This window comes from Ambystoma mexicanum, chromosome 9 (assembly GCF_040938575.1).
Source record: "Ambystoma mexicanum isolate Mex_15411 chromosome 9, UKY_AmexF1_1, whole genome shotgun sequence".
In the NCBI taxonomy this organism is placed as follows: Eukaryota; Metazoa; Chordata; class Amphibia; order Caudata; family Ambystomatidae; genus Ambystoma; species Ambystoma mexicanum.
Window position 1 is genome coordinate 938,361,656 of NC_090931.1, and position 16,093 is coordinate 938,377,748.

The 16,093-nt window shown below is 43.0% G+C and overlaps 1 long non-coding RNA gene across 2 annotated transcripts in view; it reads right to left on the reverse strand.

Annotated features, from left to right (window-relative positions):
* LOC138489761 (uncharacterized) overlaps positions 1-16,093 on the reverse strand; it is a 142,488-nt gene that overhangs the window by 94,739 nt on the left and 31,656 nt on the right. For both annotated transcript variants that reach the window (XR_011274889.1, XR_011274888.1), the window contains exon 2: positions 15,652-15,846. This is a non-coding gene — a long non-coding RNA (uncharacterized lncRNA). The remainder of the gene's footprint in view (positions 1-15,651; positions 15,847-16,093) is intronic.

A 16,093-nucleotide genomic window follows, 5' to 3' on the forward strand; every position in this document is an offset into this window, starting at 1 on the left:
GCAACCCATCAAAAAACAACACACAAAAACACCCTCAACCAACCAGTGGAAGCTAACTTTGTCTTCAATTCAAAGTGATATATCCTGACTTTAAGGGAACAAATGAGGGTTCTATTTGCACTACAAATATGAGGATGCCTAACTGTCAATTTGCAATCAGGCTGGTCATTTCAATAGATACACAGAATGAAAAGGCAAGGAGGAGTAGAAATGCACACCGAAAGACGCGGGATGAAACACGATACTGTCACCCTGACTATTTCTGTAGCATCTGCTGCGCTCTTATGCTGCCTCAAAACACTGAAGGTGGATGGTAGCAAGAATAGGGGAACAGAAAAATATAAAATCTGCATTAATATTGTTCATGTTTTGTTATGTTGTATTATTTTAGATAATGTTATGTGATTTATGTTGTTATGTTGCTATGTTATGTTATGTGACTTTTGTCTAGTGCCTGGATGACATTTTTATGTCCGTGAGGCAATTAGTGTTTTCTGGGAATTTGGTAGGCCGAAATCTGAACATTACATAATAGACTGCAAATTGCACTGTAAGAACATAACAACTGTTTTGACAGCGATGACTAGAACTGTAACCAGTACCTTTAGCAGTTAAGTGTAGGGCGGCGCAGTGTGTTTAACTATGTCAGGGAATTAGTGATTACTAGCATGAAAGTCGAATTATAGGGAGTGTTTTCAGTTCCCTGTGTCTGAAGAGATTTGGGCGCTTTAGTCATAGTAACATGTTCCATATATTGTGGGTGCAGTCAGTGAGAGGGTGAAGGGTCTGAGTCTGACATGCTTGGTGCAAGGAAGAGGTCCAGAGCCTTCGGCTCATGCAGGATATGGGACAAGGGTGGCTGTAGACGGCCATTCCCTGTCTTCCTTCAGAAGCTCTTCTAGACTTGTCACTGCATCCAGCTGCCGTTCTCGTTGCTCTCTCCCATGGAGTGCCACACCGGGCGTGGAGTCCCATGCAGAGTCAATGAGAGAGGCCCAGAGGACTTCTGCAGAGCTGTCTGTGTGGCCTGCACGTCACAGGTTCACGCGTCGACAGCACGTCACAGGTTCACGCGTCTGGATCGTGAATCAGAGGGCTGGTGTGCCTGCTCTGACATTTGTCGTGTGGTTGGGGGTTGCATGCCACAGGAGTGCCTCAGTGGTGAGATGTGTGCGTTCTAGCGAGGAGCTAGCTACCAGCCAATCAAGACACGTTTAAATACATTCCTTTTGGTGGAACATTTGTCTGCGCAGGCAAGGGATTTGAGTCCCAGCGAGACGGGTCAGTGTGTTGCTGGGATCACTGTAGGAATGTGTGCAACATAGGGGGGAGGATTTGGGTTATGGTGTAACAGCATGGCGTGGGTGCATCCAGTGCGATATTTGCATTTGGTGTGCACTGAGTAGGATTAGGTCCCAGCAAGGCTGACTCAGTCGACCACCCTTTCAAAGAAAAGTGGATTAAGTAGGGTGTGTTAATTGTGAATTCTGTGCCTGCAGGCTTGGAGACCCTGTGGGTCTCATTCACAGAGCATCTTCCCATGGGATTGTGCCATTATAAAATGCATCTGTGAATCAGGCCCTATGTTGGGATGTGCTATTCTTGATGTTGAGCTGGAGCATCTCATTCTTCAGGGAATGATGAAAGGAGTGATGGTGCCAGCTACTCTTTTCCACAGCTTACAAGGAGTGAGTGGTTTGCGCCCACAGGGGGTTGGGGGAGGGGGTGGGGCACAGCAGGATATAGAAGGCCAGAGAGGCATGGAATCCAGGCACCTTCTCTCTGGCAAAGGGTCCCTCAGGTCACACACATTTGGAGGTTTACAGGGGGTGAATGAACTCTTGTTAAATTGGGGAGAGCTCATTGCACATTCACTCAAGAATAAGGATATGCATAACTGCTTGTGCATTTCATCCATGCTTCTAGATATGTGTGGTCCACAAACATTGTGTGTTGCATATTTATGTATCATTTAGAATTTCCAATTATCATTACAAATGGCACACAACTAAATTGAATGGAAATGTTCAATAATGTTTTGGCTATAAAGGATGTGATTTCTCCCTGTGCTGCATTATCTTGTAGCCGCAGCTACATTTTGGCCTTATATACACACAGAGGATCCCTGCCCCAATCCTCACCACTTTGTAGCTTGGCAATCCATATCCATTTCCTCCACCAGGCTTTGCCTACACAGGAATATGGCCATGTCTTTGACATCATCTATTCATGTGAGCTAGACCTTAAAATGACTGCACAAATGGAACTGTCATGGTCTGAACAGCCCGTGTGACTGAATAAATAGGAGATACACAAGCATTCCATTACTAATATAACCAAAAAGGACAACCAAATACACCATATCCTTATCAGACACATAGACAACGTCAACGGACAAAACTTCGACGAAAATGTCACACTACCCAAGGAGGGCAATAAAGGCAACTGCAACCCCTCCCTCCTACTAGAAAAACTGAACATAGAAATCACTAAGACACTGGACATTTTTGCATGAAAGAAACTGAAAAGAATAAAACTATAACCAAAATCAACAACAAATGGTAAGATGATGGACTTGCCTCCATTTAAAGGGCAGGCTTCGAATCTAGAACATGCGCAGAGGAAATCAAAGTCACATAATGACAAACTGGCATGCAAAATTCAAAATACATATGCTGTAGGACTGTTGTAAGAAGGAAAAATGTATACCCACACACAATTAGATAGTAATCAGCCCAATCTATCAGAGGAAATGCCAACTCTCCTGCAAGGTCCTGTCAGGGTCGAAGTGTCAAAATTCATGCAAATATTGATCACCAGAAATGATCAGATGGACAAGCCACTATAGATCAGGGCCATATGAATACGTATATGGAATTCAACTCATTGCACCGGAAGAGCTGATGAATAACACTAAGAAACTAAACTCCTCCGCTGAACAATCTGACCCATGCCCAGCCACCCTGATCAGGGAAAACCTAGCTAAACTGGTGGAACACCTGACCTAATTATGTAATCCATAACTAGCTTCAGGCAGTATACTGACAACTCTGAAGGCTACCACCATAACTGAGTGCAGACCCAGTCTTACTGCAAAAATACAGACACATAGCTAACATTCCAGTCAGTGATAATATCATGGAAAAGAAAACTACCACCCAACCATGCTTCCACAGTGAAGAGAACCTCATAATTCATGAGAACCAATATGGTTTTCACTCAAACAGGAGTACAGGAACAAGTTTCCCGTTCATGAAAGAGGACATTTTGAAAGAACTTGATAAGAATACACCAACGACTCTTATACTCTTTGCCCTGATGGCTGCCTACGATACACTAATACAAAGATGAAATGTTCAAATGGGAATAGATGGCACTGCCTGGACCATCATCTACCTTGATGATCTCACCCTGAGGGTTAAAATGGGACACTTCAGCTCAACAATTTTCTCTTTAAAGTGTGTTGGCCCACAGGGATCCATCTTATCCCCCTGGCTACTTTATGGTTAATTTAAATTATGTTTGAGTTGTGAGGTTAAGAGTTTTCGTCCTCTAGCTGGGTAGGCACAGTTGGGGTTGGAATGTGTGTGGCACTCTGTTCATCTTTGGGTTTTGAGTGATTGTCTGGGTACTGTTATAGGGACTAGATGGAGGTTTACAATGTTTTTATTTTACATTAGGTCCCTGCGGAGGGGGGAGGTGACAGCCTCCCATCTAAGGAGGGGGTTCAGAGAAGGGGCTTTACCACATCCACATGGGGAATTCCCTGCTCCAAGCCTCCTCAGAGCGGGTGACTGTCATCTTCCCTCACCGGGATTTACAGGTAAGTGCTCTGCCATGCTTCCCCGCACACCTGTTATGTGTCATGTTACGTTAATAGATGTGTATTGCGCCAAAGCCCAAAGGCACCCCTGCATCCTATCCCCCACCGTCTCCCCTTTTCATCCCCCAGGCCCTCCCCACTTACTTTCTTGCTCCTTGTTCGTTGGCTGCACCGGGAACAGTAGTTTTACTGGCACAGCACTGATGTCAGCAAGGCAACCATGGAAAGGGAGAAGGGACTGCGTACAGTCCCTTCCGCCCAATTCCTCATAGCCATCTTTTTTTTTAAATAAAATGAAAGTTGCGGTTTTGCAACGTACAAACCGTTTGTACCCCAGTGCATCCTTCGGGGGTAGTAATAGCAATATTACACCGGCATGGGTGGGCATAACCAGGCCTGGTCATGCCCCAGGCCTTCATTAAGGCGCTGGATTGACTCAGGACTGTAACTATGGCCCTGGGGCATTTCCTGGCCTGGTAAGGCCTCCTCTGCCCATTTAATATTGCTTAAATATATTGGGATGGTAGGTGATCAGAAATGTATCGTGGACCGCTGGGAGAGGAGGGTGTTTGAAGCCATGGCTCATTCTGCCCCAGCCCTTCCTGCAGGTGCTGCATGACCTCCCACATGATACTTATTGGCCAGCTATAAGGCCTCACTTAGCCTGCCCTTATCTCTGCCATGATACAGGTAGGCCTAAAGTAGGCTATTTTTTAAAGATTTGTATTGTATAAACTAATCACATAACCTCAACTGCGTAACCTCATATGTACCGAATGCGCCCTTTACACATAGTGTACGTACATCTAGCACACAAGATGTATTGATTAACATGTAATGCTTATACATTGTGCATTCAATATTTCTATTTTTAACATACCGTTCATGACCCTTCTTTATCTAATAGGATATGTTTTGAAAGCAGAAAATGTACATTGCCTATTGGTGTTTGGAATTTCCTATGTATTTTATGAGTTGAAGGTGTGTATGGTTGTTATTTTCGCAGTTGTTGTCTTTTGACTCTCACACTGTGGCACGCATCACGCTGTAATGGGACTGTGGCAGGTGATCTAAAACCAGTGTGCCTAGTTTTGATGTCACCACATGCACTAGCGATATAGTCTTCTTATCTAGCTCACGCACACTTTAGTTGTTTGTACATTCAATAGGCTTGGGCTAGCCAGTGGGTTAGTTGGCAGGGTACCTATGATCTATGCCCTGGAATATCATTGCATGTGTGCATTCTTATTGATGCCCTACAACATGGTTAATCATTTTGTGGTGCTCTAGATGTTTGGGCTACACATCCCATGATCCTTCATCCCTGGCTATACTTGCTAAAGATAATAGGACTTGAAGTTCAAAACATACGGAGGGCTACAATGATCTAACTGTTTAGAGAATTTACTGATTAGGGGCTATGCTGCACTACTTTTTCCTTGACTGGTATCGAATGTAGTACAGATGACACATGACATTGAAGTTAAGTTGTCAGAACCCTTGGGCATTTAGGTCTGACAGTGACCTTTACCTCACTATCGTGAGTCAATTGCTCGAGGCAAGATCAATGGCATGTATTGATCAAGACAGCTTCTCACAATTAGGTGTGCCAGGCTTTCAAATGATACCTGAATGTATCCTATGTATGTATGTATTTATTTATTTATTTATTTATTTATTTATTTATTTATTTATTTATTTATTTATTTATTTGTATATTTCAGCGCACAAAGCCCTAAGGCATCAAAGCACAACTTACAGTAAGTGCTTGTGTAAGTACATAGGTATTAACACAATGTTTTTGGGAGTCCCGGGCTCCAGTGGCGGCACCGGGGTGACAAATTCCCCTACTCAGGAGAGCCACACTGCTGGTTTTCCCCCTCCCCCAATTGGGGATTTAAACTGTGTAATTGGAGGGTGAGTTGGTTCCTGGCTACTTGAATTGACTACAGCAATCAGAATTACCTGAAGCCATAATTGGTACTAACCATTAACACCTGAACGGACTGCCTCCCTTAAGATTGCAAGAGGCATGAAAGCGATTGGCGGAGAAGATCTACTGGACTGTGGAAGGTAGATCAAGCTGGGAACCAGAGTGCGCCCCTCAGCCCCTTTCTTTCAAAGGTATTAATACATATTATGATTTCAGCATAGTGGAGGTTTATCGACTGGCAAAGTCTTGCCTCATGTTACGGGGGCTACATCAGGCATGTATACACAGGGGCAATATAAATGCAGGTTTACAGACTAGCAAAGCCTCGCCTCATGTTACTGGGGCTTCCTCAGGCATGCATACATAGGGACAATATAAATGCAGGTTTACAGACTAGGAAAGCCTTGCCTCTTGTTACAGGGGGCTAAATCGGGCATGCATACATAGGGACGGTACAGGTGCAAGTGTACAGATGGGCAAAGCCTCACCTCTTGCTACGGGGCTACATCAGGCATGCACACATAGGGACAATATAGGTGCAGGTATACAGACAGGCAAAGCTGCACCTCATGTTATGGGGGGCTACATCAGGCATGCTTGAATAGGGACAACATAGGTGCAGGTGTGCAGACTGGCAAAGACTCACCTCATGTCACGGGGCTACATCAGGCATGCATACATAAGGACAATATAGGTGCAGGTGTACAGACTGGCACTTAAACATGAATGAGGGAAAGATAAGGTGTGGGAGAGGGGAAGGGACACGCATGATGAGGAAAGAAGAGGTAGGTCAGAAAGAGAGCAGAGGGTACAGGGAGACAAGCAATCAAAGTCCACAATTAACCTGAGGCAAAACTATGCAACAGGTGCAGGTTATAAGAAGCCCCAACCATATAACTAATACAGTACAACTGAAGATAGCACAACGCGGTTCTGGTTTGCATAGGAAGCACAAGCGTCAATATGATGTCACACCTAGATTCGAATTTGGCCAAAACATCAGCAATTGATACAAATTGAGCAGTGCACAGATGGGGCATGGCTGGTGAAAGACTCCATGTACGACCGATAAAGTGCCCTGTTGGTTTAGGCATCAAGTCAGACTTTGAGAGAGTCACAGAGCAAACTAGAGGAGAGACAAAGCTCATGGCTGGTAATCAGAAGAATGCTCACCGAAGGGAGTCACTGATGTAAAGGAACAGCTCCTGCACACCTGTGTAAAGTCAGAAGAGGGAGCATGCCTGCCCGTGCCGGACAGGGCCAGACAGGGAGATCCATGGCCCTTAGATGAGGCCCTTTGAGGGGACCGGCGTTCGTCTGTTGTCTCTGGTGGAGCTCCGTTGGCAATGAAAGTGCCCAGCCAATGAGGGCATCAGGTGGCAGTCACGCTGCCTGCTCAGGTCAGCTGTGGCAGTTTGTAGATGCCAGCAGCCATCAAAAGAAGGCCTGGCTGTGCATGATGCCCAACTGGAGGATGGGAGTGCAGCCGAGATACCGGTGCTCCCTGCACCTTGAATAAAGTAGAAAAAAGAAAGAGCATGACTCCTATGCCTTAAGTAGGTCGGCCCTGGAGGAGGTTGGCGTTCGCCTGTCATTTCATTTCATTCAACGCAGCCCTTTCTACCATCTTGCTCTGCAGCTACATTTAGCTTTGGCACAGTCTAACCTTACCTGGGCCTCACCTAGTACCTAGGTCTGGCATTTCTATATTTACTATTGCAGAGTGTGTCCCATAAAAATGTAAAACGACAATCCTCAGTGATTTAACTAGGTCGTTTGACCACACCTTGAGCCCATCATGCAGCTGAATACTACAAACTAGCTACTGCTCTTCCAAACTGCCTCAAACGCGTGAGAATATACCTCCCTTCTACAATCCAGATCTATGGTCCAATTCAGTGGATCCTCACACATTCACAAACCTATAATTTCACCTGCTACATCCCCTTTCCATACATCTGTGGCATCCAAACCCTCTTTCCAATCCTCCTCTTCTAACTACTACTTTTTCCTTGCAAATTAAGGACTGGATACTTTAGGTGGGGGAAAATATAGATAATGTGCTACACTATGGAGGAACCCTTTGGGCTATCCTAGAAGAATTCACATTTATCCAAGACTAAAGTAGAAACCATTAGCCAATGAGACAGCAGGTGTTGGTCTGTGGATCTTCACCAAACCTTTCTGATGGAGGGTTGGTGGGATCATCAACTCTACAGGTTGGCTTTTGTCTCCTCCACCCACCCTCTTCTCAAAGCGGGCATGCTGCTCCTTACTAAAGGCAGGGAAGATTCTGCTGAGCCCTATGTATGCTATTGACATTTGCGATGTGGTCCATTGGCAGAGCCCCTCCAATGTTGCACATAGATATATTCTGGAGAGAGAAATCAGACACAAAAATATGAGGTCGAAAATCTTGGACCTGTGGTGATATGCTCCAATTGGTTCTCTCCTACGATAGTGTCAGCTCAGCACTTCTCATGCACTCCATGTCCCACTGGTATGGCAAGGGGTAAGTGTTGAAAGTGTTCAGAGCCACAGATAAGTTATTCTGACCAATTTACATTAATACTAATGAGCCAAGCACACATAAAATTACATCAGTTCGGCTCTCAGCTACATGTTGTGAACTGAAAGGCTGCAAGAAAGAGTCTGACCAGTGCACTGTTGCATCATTGACAGGCTTCTCAACATTTGGCCAGTAACGCTCTTGCTTGAATGATTAATGCTTAAGTTAGTTTGTGGGCTGTCTGAAGGTATTGCCCTTCAATGCATCCAAACGGTTGTGTATTCATATATTTGTTTCTGCATTCCAAAAATGTGATGTTGCTCTATTTATAAAATATGTCTGAGCTGCAACTGAATCACAGTGCCTTCTCCAACCAGAGTGATCGTTCTCTGGCGAGATTATCTTAAGTTTGTCCCTGCACAACATTTCTTTTCTGTCAATGTCGTTAAAATACATATGAGAAGGGTGGGGCATTTTAAGTTCACAATTCCTTTCACATTACATTACATTACATTAAGTTATTTGTTAGGCGCATCCAAAGTGGCCCAGAGGCATACAGCGCCGAAGATAATCTATGCCAATTAGGTTACAGCGGTCTGATCAGACCCCATTATTTGAATAGGTGAGTTTTGAGTTTTTTCTTGAAGGCATCTAGTGTCTGACAATTTCTTACATCTGAAGGTAAAGCATTTCATTTTTCCGGGGCGGCAGCCCAAAAAGCAAGCCTTCTAGACATTTTGAGTGATGTTTTGGGGATTTGCAGATTTTTGTCATTATTTGAGCAAAGAAGGGTGCGTGCCACCGGTTAATTTGTCAGTCTTTTCGAGATATGGACAGGAAAAAAACTATTGAGAGACTTATAAGTGATGGTAAGCAACCTAAACGCTATCATCTCTGCAATGGGAAGCCAGTGCAGTTTTCTCCTCACCTCCGACACATGTGTGAACCTTCGTAAACCCATGATCGCTCTAATGGTGCTATTCTGCACCACTTGGAGTCTTGCAAGTTCAGTTTTCGTACTCCTTTGAGAAGAGAACCACAATAATCGTTTTTTGAAGAGATGATGGCTCGTCAATGGTTTTGCAACCCTTTTGGGATAAGAAAGGGCGAATGTGCGAATGAAGTCTAACATAATAAGCCGATGCAGCTACCAAGCTGTTGACATGGGCAGACATGCCTATGGTCTGATCGAATGTGACTCCTAGAATTTTTATTTTTTCCTTTGTCAGAATGTCATGCTTCCGCAATGCAGAATGATTTCATAATCTGGGGGGAGTTTAGCAAGTCTGGGTCTGGAGCCAATGATCATAAGCTTGGTCTTGCCATGATTCAGTGCCATCCCATTCAGGTCCATCCAATCATGTATGAGGTTGTATACCACTGACACCACTATGGCGTCCTTCTCATGGTCACCAGTGAGGGGGATAAGGCATTGTGAATCATCGGCATAGTATCAAAAATAGATTATTTTTTTCTAACATGTAAAAGAAAGGGGCTGTAAAGAGGTTGTATAATACAGGGGAAAACAAAGCCCCTTGTGGAACACCATAATTAACTGGAATAGGGTCCGCTTTCACTTGTTTACTACAAACATGTATAGTCCTTGTCCTTAGAAAGGTCTGCATCCAGTCCTTTGCTTGCTCACTAAAATTAGCTAAATGTTGCAATTTATCCAGAAGCAGAGGATGATACACTAAATCGAAAGCGGCCAAAATGTCCAAGGACATCAGCAACATTGTTGTACCCTTATCAATATTAGTCATCATGTTAGACTTTAGTTCCAGCAGTGCTGATTCAGTACCAAATCCTGGCCGAAAACCTGACTGTTCTTCATTCAGGAGAGGATGATCTTTTATGTGGCAGAGAAGTTGTTCATACGCCACCCTATCCATTATCTTCAGGATAAAAGGAGGGTTAGAAATAGGCAGATAATTAGTGGCAATTTTAGGGTTACGGTCATGTTTCTTCAACAAGGAAGTAATCCAGGAGCCCTTCAATCTTGAGGGACCCTTGTCTTCTTTAAAGGAGGCATTCACTATCCTGGTAATGGAGCTTATCAGGAGCTCAGAACAAGCTTTAATGGCGGTAGCTGGGAACTGGTCCCCTTTAGTGGTGGATGGCTTAAGTTTAACTAAGATAGTATGAAGTTCTTCTTCTGAGATACTCCTGAAGTTAAACTTAGGTACAGACTGTAAAGCAACATATGTGTTTTCCTGAGGAGCCTTCACAGGGTCTAATAACCGTCAATTCAAGGTTTGTTTGATAACATTTTTAATTTTTTTAGTCTTGGTTATCATGGCTTCTTGGGTTTGAGTGCACCACTCCTGATCTTTGTCAATAGCTTCCTGATATATGACATCCGGCTTCTGAAGTTCTCTAAGGGTTGCAAAAATATCTTTGGAGTCATGTTGAGCATTATGAATACGAGTTTCATATGACTCTCTTCTAGCTTTTTAACAGCCAATTTAAATCTATTTACTGCTCCCAGGTAAATAATCCGCTCCTTTTCATCTTTCAATTTTCTCCACTTGTAAAATGTTTTCCTTTTTTCTATTCTGAGTGTCTTAAGTTCCTCTGAAAACCAATTATTTTTAATATGGCTGTTTTTTAATGGGGCTATGACATTGTGGCTTTGGAGAGGGTATCCAGGAGAGAGTTGGTCAGTCCCTCGACATTCAAGGATGGCAATGTTTATTCATGGATGGTGAATGGTATTGTAAGGATATTTGGCGTGTTACAGCACAGAGTACAGCACTACTGCACAGGTAGCAAATTTTTTTTATGCAGCACCACCACAAGGGTGCGGTGCATTGCTATATGTGTTACCAGATTAACAAGGAAAGACAGGCTATTCAGTCAAAAACGATTTTAACATATAAGATGCAAATCTATTTTTACAGTTAAAAGCACACGTGCACATTCAAAAATGCACACTATTTTTCACCTGAAATGCCTATGGTGCAAGAGACACATTTGAAGATAGTGAGCAAGAATTGGCACACTTAAAAGCATTAGTGGATCACATTAGACAGGATAAAGATGAGATTGTTTCAGAGATGCAGATTTTACAAAAAGAACATTGTGAAAAAGAAGGTGATCTCCAGAGCGCAGAACAAGAAATGATTAAAATGATTCAAGAAAGAGACAAGAGAAATAAAGAGTTCAATGAATGCCAAATGCAAATGTGTGACATGCAGGAGGTGATTAATAAGATGAATGGTGAAAACAACTATTTGCAAGATGAAGCCAACAGACTCCTTAAAAAGTGTAAGGACTTAGAACAGCAAATGTGCATTCCCAGGTCCCAGGAGAGGCGGCAGGGTACCACATTCAATGGAGTGGAGGTGAATTCTAGCTCTGCCCAAAGAGCTAGTGCTCCAGTGACTGAACCGGTGACTGAACTTGGTTGCAGCGCCCTTGGGGGATTTGATACTCCCATTGGGGGCAGCCACCAATCTCATACACCTGAAAACAGGATTGAATCACAAAATAGTGCAATTCCATGCATTGCAACAAGTAGCCCCATAAAAATAATGAAATCCATTAAATCCCTGATCAAACCATTTAAAAAGGGAGGTGAATGCTGCATTGAGGATCACTTAGAAGCGGTGCATGACATTTTTAAAGCACTCCAGATACCTAAGGAACAGTACAGACAATATTTTCATTTAACTTTAGATGCCCCGACGGCCAGCATCATAAGGGGATTAAATGAACAGCAGAATATGACATGGTTGGAGTTTGAAAAAGAAATTAGGCGTCATTTTTCTCCTTTTCAGTCATTGCAGGAGGCAAAGAAAGTGGCTTACACAATTACTGCTGGACCTAATACATCCCCTCGCCAATTTTTACAAGACTTAAAAAGAGCATTTTCTCGCTTTGATGTATCTTTTGACTCAAATTCCAATGAGTTTAAAACTGCATACTTCTATGGGCTACAGAAAGACATCATATCCCAATTGGTCCGTGAATTTGACCGTGACAAGTCCCTTGAGTCTGCTCAAAGCCAAGGTAAAAATAATGTGACACCTGAACAAAGGGGTAATCAACAAAGATCGCCATTTCCTGTACCAATGTTCCAATCACATGATCCTAGTAGTAGAGAGAGCTACATCAGCCTTAGGTATTTAGGGGACAGACCCCGGGTAGGATACCAGCCTGATATGGCAGGTATGAACAATAACCAGAGACAAAATCAAGATCAAAGAAATGATGGTCCCTACCAGTCATTGGGGACACAGAGCAGATTTGATCCCAACACCATGATATATGGTAATCAGGATAGGCCCCAAATCTCCACAAAATACCCTACAGTATCCATTCCCTCAGGCATAGCATTGGTCTGGGTGTTCTACTCTTCTTCCTCAGGGATCAGAGGTGGGAAGCTTTTGGCTCTGGATTTCCAATTCCCACAAGATCTTTAGAGGGGCTGTTATGCCCTTCTGGTCAGCCTTCTGTGGTATCCAAACAAATGAACTCTGACCACAGTGTTCACTCTGCTTATTGAACTTACAGAGCAATGGCTGCAGCTATACACTGCCAGTCCTAATCTCACCGCCAACTCCTACAGTTACGGTTTGATTCACATTCCACATTTCATCTCCAGATATGAATGGAATGTGGAAGGTGACAACGTCATTCCACACATCTCCCCTCTATGGAATTTGCTAAACAACAAGTAACACACATAACATTGAAATTCTTGTAACACACCTAAAGAGCATGCAACATAGCACAACAAATGAACTGAAGAACTACAGAGAAACTTTGCATAAAATAAATAAACACACTTAATTTCGTAATATAATCCTTGCTCCACACTGGTGGCTTGATGGCTCTTTTCTTCATGCACTCTTATGTACTCCCTTCACCAGCACCGTGAATCAGAAGCTCTTCATACCTGTGTGTCAGGACACACTCCAGACGATCATCCAAAACACATACATTGGATCCATTTACGACTCCATCCCATGTAAGAGTTGACATGTTGCTAGGATACATACTTTGTTATTTCCACCTGGTTTTTCTATCATATTGCCACTTGCTCACCCTATCCAAATTCCAAATACAACCATCTGCTACCTTAACCCCATTCTCATACACCTCCTTGACTTCTAGTGGGTCCAAAAATGTGGGCAACCCTTTATTCACCTCACACCCTTTCTTGATTCCCACCCAATCCCCTATTTCCAACAGCTTGATATAAACCGTTTTACTCCCTCTTGTCCCTGCATACTTTCCTTGACATTTCAAAACATGTTCTCCTATTTGTTCTTGGTTCACCACATCACTGCTACTCACCTCATTCACCCAAAAGTGGAATAAAGTTTCATATTGGGTTCTCGGCCCTGCATCAACTTGAAAGATGACACTCCTGTAATGCTGTTAGCATGCATCCCAATACTCCTCTCTCTCCCAGCAACCACCACCTTGACATCATTGCCATTCCTGACTGCCTGTTCTATAGTCTCCACCAACACGCAGCTATACCTTTCCACAAACCCATTGGATTGAGGATGCTATAATGCAGTACATTTTCACTTAATTCCAACCACCTCTGCATACACACTAATCTGCATCCCTTTGAACTGTCCGTCATTGTTACAACAACTTCTGGGTATCCTTCTCTTATGCTTGCTCACCTGTTTTAAGAACTGTATCACCTCTACTGACCCTGCATCTCCCACAAACTTCACCTCTATCCCTTTCATGAAATAGTCCACCATGTCTAGCATAAACCTCAAATCTGGCTTCAAAATGTGATATGGTCCCAGCACATCAATTCTGATTTGCTTCTAGGCTACACCAGGAGTCGAAACAGGTTTCACTTCCAATTTCTGGCCTTACTGTTTTGTCAGAGTTCTGACACTCATAACAATACCTTGCGCTACTCTCGCTGATCGCATCCATACCAGGCCTCCAATATCTTTCTCTAACTAGTTGCTTAGTTCCTGTTATCCCCGATGGCTCTCATGAGCATTCCTCTCAACAGGAAAGCGTGTTCTACCGATAATTCTTCCTGACCTCCCAAAATGAAACTAAATCGTCTCTGACCTGTTGTTTTGATGGCCAACCCAATGAAACAAATTTTAAAATGTTCTTTAAAAATGTATCCCCACCAATCTCTTCCTCCCATATTTATTTATTTATGGCCTCTAAAATCACTGCCACAATCTCATCCTGTCCATCATCTTCATCCAGAAGTGCTTGTGATACTGGGAATCTTGACAAAAAATCTGTCACCTTATTAATCGACCCTGGAACATACCTAATTTCATAATCGTAATCTTGGATCTTCAACGAGAATCTCGCTAATAGGGGCATAGCTCTGTACATACCCATAACCGCCAATACTTCGACCAAAGTTTTGTGGTCAGTGTTTATCACAAAACAATTTCCCGACACATAATTCTTATAGTGTTTTACACCCCATTTTACACATACCAGATAGTTCTCTATTCTCCTTCTAACCACTGTGAGAACAAAGCTCCCAATCCTAACCCACTGGTGTCCAATGTAACACTTGTAGGTGTAGGGGCAGACCCCAATTGCCTTAGCCCCAACTGGCAGCCACCATCTGAGGAACAGGTGCATGTTTTGTATGTAAAGCAAGGTTTATTGTACAAAAATCCAGGGAACAGTTGGATAGTCCCGTGGAACCAAACCAACTCAAGTCTTAACGAACTACATCTATTGTTCCATTTTTATACATTTTAGAAACAATTAAACCACTCCCAGATATGTTATTACCACCCACCCCTCAAACATGATTGGACAAAACATTTACAAAGAACCTCCAGCTTTTACAAATTCATTCTTTCTCATTGGTCATTGACAATATGTACGACCATCTTCAGATCATATTCAAAGTCTGCCTTTGCTGGGGATTGGTCTGTGGTAGGTCGTGGCATCATGGTACAATGAAACATTCAAATACAACATAGTTCATTACTTAGTAACAACTGGCCTAGAGCCTTTAACTAACTTTAAGTGTGATGTGCACATGGTCCACTTGGATATTGTACCAATACGAGGAAGGCCACAACAAACAGGTTTTCTTTGAACTATAGACTGGGATAAAAATGCATTGTGTAACTGCCAACTGCAAAGTCTGAGTAAACTCACAGAACCCCACTGCATACAGATTTATATACACATATACACTCCTTATTAAACTTCTTCCATGTATTTCTCTGTGTGATACAAAAGCGCAAATATTGCACAACCACATGGATGGCTGCCACAGCCTAGAAATGCTGCAAAAACAACCTGTGCACACGTGGGGTAAAGTTACACATGTGTTAGTTTAATGATGCACAAAATGCGAACAGACCCACCAGAATGTCCAGGGTCTGGTAAAAACATGGAAAAAGTACATAATGATACCTTCAGGCAGTAAAAGAATTGCTGTGTGTTCCACCCGTGATTTGGGCTTTCTTAGGCCATGTGCCATTTTCGTTTGCTCATATAAATAAAGTTATGGATCTTTCACTTCCCATTCTCCTCATGTTCATGTGATGATTTCAGATCAATCAATCTCAACAGACTTTTAGGTCCGCCATCTTGGACTAGTGTCTGGTCCTATAGGGAAGATAAATAATACAAATGGAATGAAGATAACAACTCCTCAAAATCATATGTGTTAAAATACTGATGGGGATAGATAACTCACATTGGGTGAATCGTTAGTTAGACTTCAAAAATATTATACACATGTACAGCAATATCTCTCTTTGTATTATTGTTTTATAAATGTAATTCCTTCTTTACCTCGGGATCTCAGGACAGGCCCCATTCCATATGCGCATTGAAACCCTTTCCGTCCCTA